This window comes from Fringilla coelebs, assembly GCF_963513975.1.
Source record: "Fringilla coelebs genome assembly, chromosome: 3".
NCBI classification, from domain to species: domain Eukaryota; kingdom Metazoa; phylum Chordata; class Aves; order Passeriformes; family Fringillidae; genus Fringilla; species Fringilla coelebs.
In genome coordinates this window covers 7,354,454-7,364,777 of record NC_140030.1, presented here as the reverse complement: position 1 = coordinate 7,364,777, position 10,324 = coordinate 7,354,454, and positions in this window count along the sequence as shown.

Sequence of the window (10,324 nt, the reverse complement as noted above, 5' to 3'; positions counted from 1 at the left end):
GAAACTGCTATTGTTTGACAATCTGGCATATAAATATATGATGAGGTAACTTCTCATAACATTAGAGCATATAGAAATGGAAAGAACAGTGGGAAATTGAAATCTGTTTCATAATTGCAGGCAAACTGGTTATGGACAGGTGTGTCTAAGGCTGGATGCCATGGAACACGAGTTGCAGAGGTTCAGGAGATGGTTAGCAAACCAATGGCTTAAAGACCATTGCACCAATGGCTTTTTGTGTACTTGGTCTGAGAGCAAAAGAGCACAACACCACATGAAGGCGCTGGAAATGTCAGGGACCTACAGCAAAGGGCCTTGACAACGTAGGTACTGCAGTAGCAGAGGACTTGCCTGTTGAAAATGCCTGTATGATGCTTGTTCTTTGCTACAAAGGAAGGGAAAACTCTCAGTTTTGAGCAATTTCCCTTTGCTGAATAGCTCTCACCTGCAGAGAGATAACTTAATGCAAATAATTCCATGTATTGACACATCAGCAGTGTAAGACTGCCTTACTAGTGTATTTAATTGCATACATCACCACGTTTCCATAATTTACAACTATTCTCTGGCCTTGCTCTGCATGGAAGCAAGAATTCCTCATGTCCCAATTCTCACAGCTGTCTGTCCCACATTTGTACTGAAGGCATGTATTTGTCTCCTTTTACCACCTGGATCATGAAAGTCTTCACTTAGAGTGGTTTTGGCTCAAGCAACCGTGATTTAAATGTGTTAAACTCAAGTTCAAGATTTCACTCCTTGTGACTCATGGCTCACCCAAGCATATGATGCCATGGGAGCACTGATGGAGGACACTAAATGCCCCTTCTGGAATTATTTGTGGAAGGATTGAGAAGGACCCACCTGCCATCCTATTGTGTGACATCTCAGTGATTTAAATATTCTATCTTGCCTGCATAAAATAATATCAGTGGAAACATCAAAAAGTGAAATATGTCCAGAAAATTATGATTTAAATTTAGCCTGAGAATTCTGATTTGCACATCTGTATTTTTTTCCTCTGTATCACATTGTTGTTTGGACTTGTGCTTTGGACAACAAAGTTTGGCCCTTTGTTATTCAGCAATGAAAATTAGCTATCATGTTATCCTCCTCTTCTCTTGATTGGCTCTCAATCTACTAATTCTCCAAATAACTTTACTTTTTTACATTTAGAGTTTCCCAAATCAGCTCTTTTGCAGATTCCAGAGTCATTCCATTGTGTATACAAATGTCTTAAAATACATGATTTATATGACAGGCAAATATGAGAGTACATTTATTCTGACTTTTAAAATACTATGCAAGCCTTTTTAAAAAATAGGTATTGACCAGAAAATTGTGCATAAAAGTTGATCCTTGATGATTCTTTTACAAGGAGTAGTTGTATCCTGAGGATTGTTTTCAAAGACATTTTCACAAAGCCCTTGGATTTTAATAAGGAAACAAATTGAGTAGTCAGGCACTGAGAAAATGAAAGGTGAACTTGTAAGAATCTTTTGGTCAATACTTGGCAGTGTATTCATTAATTATAACTGTTATTATTGCTTCTAAAAGCACTTTCTAAGACTTATTCCAAATAAAGTTTGAAATACTAATAATTTATTTCTCTAATATTTTTCTCGCCCTGCAGCCACATAAAACCCAATTGTAGCCACTATTACACCTGCCCTGTTCCATCTAACAGAGGAATTAGTCACACAGGGGCCTTTTTTATTAATGAAGAAAATTCTGTGTGAACCACTGTGTAAGGGGAAAGGCTCATATGAGAAGGGTTTAAGGCAAAAGAAATCAGAAGGTGGAAAAGATGGGTCTGCAGTGAAGCTAGGTGAGCTGATCTTGAGCAGGAGATGTGCTGGAGGAATCAGCTTTGAGCTTCTAACTTGGAGAAGTTGGAATCATGTTCCTTCCCTGGAAATGTCCAAGGCCAGGTTGGATAAGGCTCTGAGACACCTGGGACCCCTGGGTGTCGCTGACCGTGGCAGAGGGGTTGGAACAAAATGAATTTTGAGGTCCCTTCCAACCCAGACTTTTCTATCCGTCTATTTTTCTTCTCTCAGGATCAATCCTCTGCCTCACCTGCAGGGAAAATGCAGGAGCTGGGATGTGGTTCACTATAGGAGAATAAACTCGGGCTAAGGTGAGACATTAGTGGGTGTCACTGAAGGGAAGCTCTTGGACTTGTGCCTGCCCTGCAGATTGTGTGAGAGGGCATGGAAATAGTGCTTTCCTGCCCAAGTCAGTTCTGGGAGAGGGGAAATGCCTGTCTGGTTCCATTCCTTGCTGAGTCTCATCTCTGTGGTTCTCTTGAGGGATTTCAAAGCACTGCTGACATGAACCACTAGACAAGTATGAGTTATCCCTATCCCACCTAACATGGGGACTTGCCACAAGCAGAGGGAGCTTAGCTCAAGCCGTGGTCTTGAGGAGATGAAGCATCTTTAGCATAAAAGACTCTTTTAACTCAAAACCAAAGAAATTCTTGCTGTCCTTTAGCTCTGTCATGACTCTGCTTGCAGTTACCACAAGTTATGAGGCTGTGGAATAGATGGGGAAGGAGCACACCTGGTCAGCAGATTGGTCTGCTCTACTCTTGCTGTGGTGATGGAACGTGGCTCTAGTTCCAGCACAAGCTGTGGGAACAGTGCCTTTGTACAAGGCACAGAGGCCCTGCAGGGGAATGAAGAAGAATTTTCTGTGTGTGTTAGACAGAGCTAGAGCAACAACCTGACAAATCTAAAAGGATGGAGGAGGAAAGCATTGCTGCCCACTATAGTTGTCTTCTTTTAAACTGGAGAAGTTGCTGATGCATATCTTTATTGTTTAGCATTCAATATCCAACTCCTTTGTAAAGCTTGCTCACATGGGGGGGATGCATTCCTGCCCAAAGAGTTTTCTCTGCCCAGATGGCTGGGGGTTTGCAAAATACTTTGGGCAGGCATGGGAGCATTATCCTGTGCTTATGCCAAGGCCAAAGGCTTCTGTTCTTGCTTTGGGAAGAGCATTAGAGGGCTCCCTCCAGCCTCTGCTCAAAATGCCAGGAAGGAAAGTCCAGAAGTGAATTTTCCATTTCCTGTCCCAAAATAAAGTTTAAAAAAGTCCTGAAAAAAATGCTTCCAGGCAGAATGTTCCATGGTTCACTGGGAAAGGAAGGATGTGAGAAGGAAAATTGGTGTTTGATTTCTTCTGCACTGTCTTCTGAACTTCAGTTGTTTGTGGTTTGGAGTAGCTGGCTGGTGTTTTACACAGGTTAGCCAAGAAAACTTCCAGACTCCATGATTTTCAAAATTCCTAAAAGCCTCATGTGTATGTTTAAGGGGATAATATAAATTTCTTTTGTTAGTCTAACAAATCTCCTGTCATCTTGAGTGGACCTGCATCATGATTTACTGATGACCACCTGGCATTTCCTTTGCTAATTTCATAGAACCTGAGAATCAGAGACTCATTTAGGTTGAAAATGACCTTTAAGATCTTTGAGTCCAACTGTTAACCCAGCACTGCCATTCTGCCACTAAACTATGTCCCCAAGTGCCACATCTCCACATCTTCTAAATCCCTTCATGGATGGTGACTCCACCACTTCCCTGGGCAGTTTGTTCCTGTGCTTGGCAATCCCTTTCTGTGAAGTTGTTTTTCCTGATATCCAATCCTGGTGCAACCTGAGGCCATTTCCTCCTGTCCTATCATTTTTTACCTGGGAGAAAAGGCTGATCTCCACCCTCCTGTCAGGGAGTTGTAGAGGGTGAGAATATCCCCCCTGAGCCTCCTTTTCTCCAGGCTGAGCCCCTTTCCCAGCTCCTTCAGCTGCTCCTCCTCAGACCTGCGCTCCAGAGCCTTCCCCAGCTCCGTTCCCTTTCCTGGACACGCTCCAGCCCCTCAATGCTTTTCTTGCCATGAGAGACACAAAACTGAACTCAGGATTTGAGGTGTGGCCTCACCAGTGCTGAGCACAATGTGCATGATCCCTTCCTCAGTCTGACTGCATTTAACTGCCCCTAATTATTTCCTTAGGGAACATGTGCCTGTTCCCCTGGTTTACAGCTGAGGATGTCACCCCTTCTGTCACTATAGGATGCATTCACAGGATGAATGGAACAAAGGGAAGTCAGCTGTTTTTTAGATCTTTTCTGAAATTTGTCTTCCCTTTTAAATATTTCAGTGAAGTTCTGAGGTACAAAAGAGTAGTTTCACTTCAGTCAAAATAGGTCACTCTATTTTTGCTTAGTGTATAAAAAATGGAAAAGGTTTCCAACAAGGTAAAATGGTAAGGCTTTATTCTAAAAATTATGAAACTGGACATTCAAATATCATAAGAACTGTCCTGCTTGACTGTTTCGTCCCCTTGAATCTCTCTTTAGTGTGATTTCATCAAGGGTCTTGTCTGTTGAACAGGATTTTCTGTCTCTGGACCTTTTTCTGTCTGAGGAGTAAAAACAGAATTGCAAAGGTGTAAAGTTTTTTTTCAAGCTGTTCAGCCTCATCCCACCTCTGCTGCACTGGCTAGCACTAAATCTCCTCAATAAGAGCAGAGATTAATCAATGTTTGTTTCTTGGTGGCTGCACACGTGCAGACAGACTGACTGCTGGCCGTGCATTCTCCAACTCCCACTGGCTCCTTTGGCTTTTCTCCCACCGATTTCAGCTGGGGAAGGAGCGCAGGATTCAACCATCTGAGTTGTTTGGCTTATTAACTCTACTGACAACAGAATGGCTGCATTTCCTCAAGCCTTTAAATCTCAGCAGCCACAGCTCTTCCAGCCAAATTAGCAGGAACAGGAGGCGAGAGGGAGACAATTCTGCTGGAAGATGTGGCACTGCTTTTCCCCTGTGGGAGAGGAGCAGAACGTCATGCATTTATATGTCTGCAAATGAGCAGGGGCACGTTTCCTTCATGAGCAAATGATCCTTGGTGGTATCCAGTGGGCAGCTGGGCTGGAATTAATAGATTATGCTCGTAACAACAATTATTCAGGGAAAATTGTGTTATTTGGAGCAATGGAAATGAAGAAGAGTTGGCAAAACGCTACAATTTTAAATTATTTTATTTAAAATGGGCATTTAATGTGTCTGGACTGCTGGACGTGGTTTAGGATGCTGAAGAGAGCACCTCAGGTTGTGCTTATCTCTCTTGGTGTCAACAGCTTGATCTGTGCTTTCTCCTTCTCATGGACTGGTTACTGCTGGGTGTGAAATGCCTTGAATTACTTTACCATAATCAACAAAAAAATTATAAGGCAGTTAGAATCCCTGAGTGCCCCTTCCACACATTAGGGTTAAATATTAGGGATGGACTAATATACACAAAGCTGGTGTTGTCTCTGGTGTATTCAGGGAGGTAAAGAGCGGAAAATTGTGAAGAGTCTCCCTGCTCATCTGACTTGCTTCACTGCGTGTATGTGAAAACACTCTGAGCAAAGAGATATGAAAAAGGTCGTTTTCCCACTAGAAATTCCAAAATAAACAACACAAAGACTTAGCAGAAGGACTAAAATATCGTGAAATAAGAAAGAAACTTTTAGCAAGGGAAGCAGATAAAGGTTGGTGGAGCCCCCAGTGAAGTGAATAACTGGGCTGGGTAGATCTGCAATGCATATTTGCCAAACCTGGGCTGTGAGAAGTCCAGAGCCAAGTTCCTCTGCTGCAGGCTGCCTCTGTGATTGTGGACTATTTCCTTTATATCTCCTATCACTCAGAATCCTCCTTTAACACCTATAAACTGATTTACACACCTAGCACAATGTTTGAAGTATTCGTATTTAGTGTTTTGTTACAACTAAAGTCAAAGGAGTAAAAGAGATTACTTTGGTGGTCTTGGCTGTATCTTCAATAGCTGATTAAATGGTGAGGAAGAGATCTGAGTAGTTGAAGCCAACTGGCACAGAATGACCTGCATCTATACCATTCAACTGTCTTTACCTTCAAATCAGGGTGGGTGCATCCAAAGCGCCGATTAGGAATAGTTCCTGCCTTATGTTAAATTCTGAACCACATCCAGGAGTTGTCTGGGGGAGCTGCATTTGGCCAGGCACCATTCTAACAATATAACAGCATTTAGGCAACTGGGATTTAGCACCCAAGTGTTAAGCACAGCCTAATTTTCTGGTGTGAGATTAGCACTTAGGACGCTAATAACACACTTGGTGATTTTGCAAATGTAAAATATCTCTTTCCATTGGAAAATAGAGGTTTGGAGCATGTACTCTGGGTTATTTTTAACCAAATTCTACCTTTTACCTGCACAATCCATTGAAATAATTACAGCAGCCTGGTTTCTGACCCTTCCTATAAGTGCTTGCTCCCAGGTATTTAGAAAACCTCTCCAGCCCTACAACGTGACACATCATGAAGATCAAATGCTGTTCCCTAGTTTAGCTCAGAGAACTGTGGAGAGGCTCAGGGCTCTCAGTAGAGCAGTCTTAATCAACAGCTGCTTCGTTTGTGACTCTTGACTTCTGTCTTTCTATAATGAAGAACACTAAAATATTCATTATCTAGGTGCAAATGTTTGAGGGTGATTACATGTAGATGTGGTGGTGCCTGCAAATTCTCAGCTGAGGAGAACTGGGGAATTTCTCAAAATTTTGTAGGTCAGAATCAAAATTGTAATTTGGAAAGACAAAGACAGTGCTTCCCACAAGTATTGGAATGCAAAGAAAATGAGGACTGCAGTGAAAGGAAGTCAATAGTTTATTTACAAGCCCAGTTTTCAGCAGTAATGATTTCTAAAAAGTTTAAAAAAAATGTGACAAATAGAGTAGTTACTAAAAAAACAAGCTTGAAAGAATTTATGCTGCTAAGGTAGTCAGCAGTTTCTTGCTTGACTGGGAAGTCCAACCCAGGGGATGTGCTGAATTCCTGTCCATATTCTTATTGGGAAAATATTTAAAGATCTCTCCTGAATTATGTCAACCAAAAGGAAACTATAAAGTCATATCAGTGCACAGAGTAAAATATTCCATACTAACTAGAATTTTTTTCCTAATGCTAGGGAATTATGTTTCTTTATTAGCATCATTCACTCTCTGGGCACAGAGGCCCATGAAACCTCTGGTTCCCACAGCAGGAGTGGGGGCTGGTCTTGAGCCACATCGTGGCTTTGCTTCCAGGCTCAGGGGTGACTGGGAACATTAGTCTGTCACAGGAGACAGATCAGCTGAGGCTGGTCCTTCCATCCTGATGAAACAACAACCAGGAGGACAGAGATCACTGGAAAACCAGGTGAGAAGAGAGCAGGGGTGTGTGACCCCCGAGGAAATAAAGACTGGAAGGTAACAAACAGCATAAATGTCAGAAAAGGCTGTGGACTGGCCATTTAGCCCAGAAAGAAGGAAAAAGCTGGGAAATTCTGTAAAGGTGCAGTGCCCAGCACAGCTTTGTAAGAAGAAATAGAAATGTGTCCAGTGGCAGGCACTGCACCAATGTTCACCCACCAGCTCTGAGGGCAGCTGGCATGGAGGTGGCAGCAGAGGACAGAGCCAGCTGTGCCACAGCAGGGGTGACACATGCACTGCTGCTTGGCCTGGGCTGCAGAAGGGACTGGTGGCCAAGAGGAAAGAGTGGTGCAGGACTATTCTAGCAAGGCAGCAGGGGAGGGATTGATTTCCAGCACCTGGGCCTAGCAATTCTAAATTAACTATTACAGACACAGCCTGGAAGTCTGTTTTCTTGTGCTCCCTTTGAGTTTTGAGGATGGAGCCTGACACATCTCTTTTCACAGGGACACTAAATATACAAAGCAATAACCTCATATTTCACACACTTTATCCCAGCTCACAGGGCAGTAATTGAAAAGCAAGAAAGAACAACAACAGCTCCTCATGCTGCAGGAGTTACATCTGTTATTTGACTAATTAGTGGCACATAAAAACCTGCAAGAGCCTTGGCAGTACAAAAGCTGCTTTAATTCTGCCCAGTCTCCACAAAAAACTCCCAATCTCCCGTTCCATTTGTAACTGCAGAGGTATGTGTAGGGTACCCACCCATACAGTGCTGGGCAGCAATGCATCAGTGTAATGATGCTTTTTGAGGAAGAGGGGGAATAAAATTGCTGCAAGACAGACGTGTCTTGCATAGTTGTGCTTGCAAGCAGAAGGAAGATCAGTCTCTTTATGCTTCACATGACCCATGAGCAGTCCTATATCCATCCAATGGAGAGGGCAGGTGCTCAGAGGAGAGCCCAGAGTGCAGAGGAGGTGAGAGGGCTCTGTTATCTGGGGCATCACAGAAGTGGAAAGACTCAGGATCACTGATCTTTCTGTCCTTGTTTGTTTTGGTTGAGCTTTGCTTTTAGGTAAAATGCATTTACTCAGCACTTTTCATTTAGAGAGTTACTGATCTTATCTGGTGCTAAGGAAGAAAACCATGGTCACAGCAGAAACTGGCAGTTGTGAGTTAATATTTTCTTTTACATGTATCGATTACAGTGTCAAACATTCAAAATCAATTCACTTAAATGTCGCTCTAGAAAAAAAAAATCTGTCAGTGTAGCGGAATATTGCCAAACTAGAGGAAAAAAACAAGCCTGACTCCCCCATGCCTGAATGCATGGATACACATGGTGCCAATAGGACAACCCTGTCTTGATATCAACAACAAAAATAAGGATGAAAATAGATAGGAAATATATCCTATCTCCTCAATATTTATATTGAAGCATTTGATGAATTCAGAAATTATCTAAAATTCTCATTGCAAAACTTTCTGACTGATTTCACAATTTCCTCAAATCTTTTCTTGCATCCTCTTTTCCCTTTTGCAGGTCTGTAAGCTTGCTGTCCTCTTATCCCAGCAGCATGCACATTTCCTTCCTCCCATGGGACACAGACTTACCACATCTCTGCAGGGATTCAGTGCAAAATCCTCCTCCTCATTGCTCCAGAGAGCACTAACCCAGCATTTTCATTTCCTGAAGCTGCAGATGTGTTCTGGCCCCTGCTGTGAAGGGGAGCTCAGAGCCTGCAGGACTGTCCCTGCTTTTTATTCCATTCCCCTCCTTGTAATCTGTTACCAAATAGGGAAATCTATCAAAGTACCAGAACCAGAGCAGGGCAATTTGCTTTTCACTTGAATTACATGAATCAGTATAATTTTGCTTTTAGGCTGTTCACACAATGGTTTATTAATGCCTTGGGTATCCAGTGGTCTATTCCATTCCATGGAATCAATAGATGCTCCACATACCTATTCCAGACATCATCTTCCTGTCTTTAATCATCAGAGATGGTGCTGAGGAAAAGATCAAGCCAATTGTTTAACAAATAGATTTCAACTGTTTCAAGTCTGGATTATGAACAAGCCAAAGTAACAGCATTTCAGGTACACTCAGGTGTTGAAAATTAACTTTAGGGCCATGGTTATTTTATTTTGATTTTGACACTGAAATGTTTTACTAAGAAGATGTGGAAATGAAATAGTTAATCTCTTTTTCTGTCAGAAAAGCAGCCTAATTCGATCAGCAGAAACTCTCAGCCCTCATTTCCATGAGAAATGGAAATAGGCTGGATGAGAAGTGGCCTAAAATCTGTTGCCCAACTCCAGTCTGGACAAAGCTTTGTATGTTTTGATGACAGAAAGGAGGTGTTCATTCCCAAAGGGCTTTACATCCTTGGACACTGATGGGTGGTGAGAAGGAAGCTGTTGCTGGGGCTGGTGTGTCTCTCTCAGTCCACCCCCGTACCCTTGCTGTGTGCAGGACTATAAATGGTGCCAGTGGGATTTGGACCCACTTTGGCTGGACCCCAGTGGATGCTCTGCTGCTCCCCACCACCTCAGGTCCCTTCAGGGTGCTTCTAGCAGCCCTGAAGCAGTGTCTGGTGGGCAAAACTCTTATTGCCACCTAATTTGGATTTCAATAATATTTTTTTCAGTAATATTTTTTCCTTTGGGGACAAGAATACAGAAATAAAGGGCTAAAACTGCCTGAATAGCTTGTGCAAGTCTGCTGGCAGAAGAATCCTTCTCTGGTGCCCTTGGTGCTGGCACCAAGAGAGGCTTCCATAGTTTCCATGGAGGTGGCTGCAGGAAGACCTCTCCCAGTTGTCTCTGGGCTCCTCTAACCTTTAAACACGGCCAAGGGAGCTGTGCTGCCAACACATCCATCCTCCAGGGATTCCCCATCTGATTGAGGCTGGGCCAAGGAAGTGAGTCAGAACTGCAGCAGACAGACTGCTCCTGCCTCCTGCCTGCAGCCTGCCAGCCAGCCAGGAGAGCCTTAATTGATGTGGGGAAGAATTAGGGATGTTTCAGGCTCCCTCACTGCAGGGGAGGTGACAGCTATGGAAACAGGCTGTTTTTAGCAGCAGGAAAGAGAATCCTGACTGGAAAT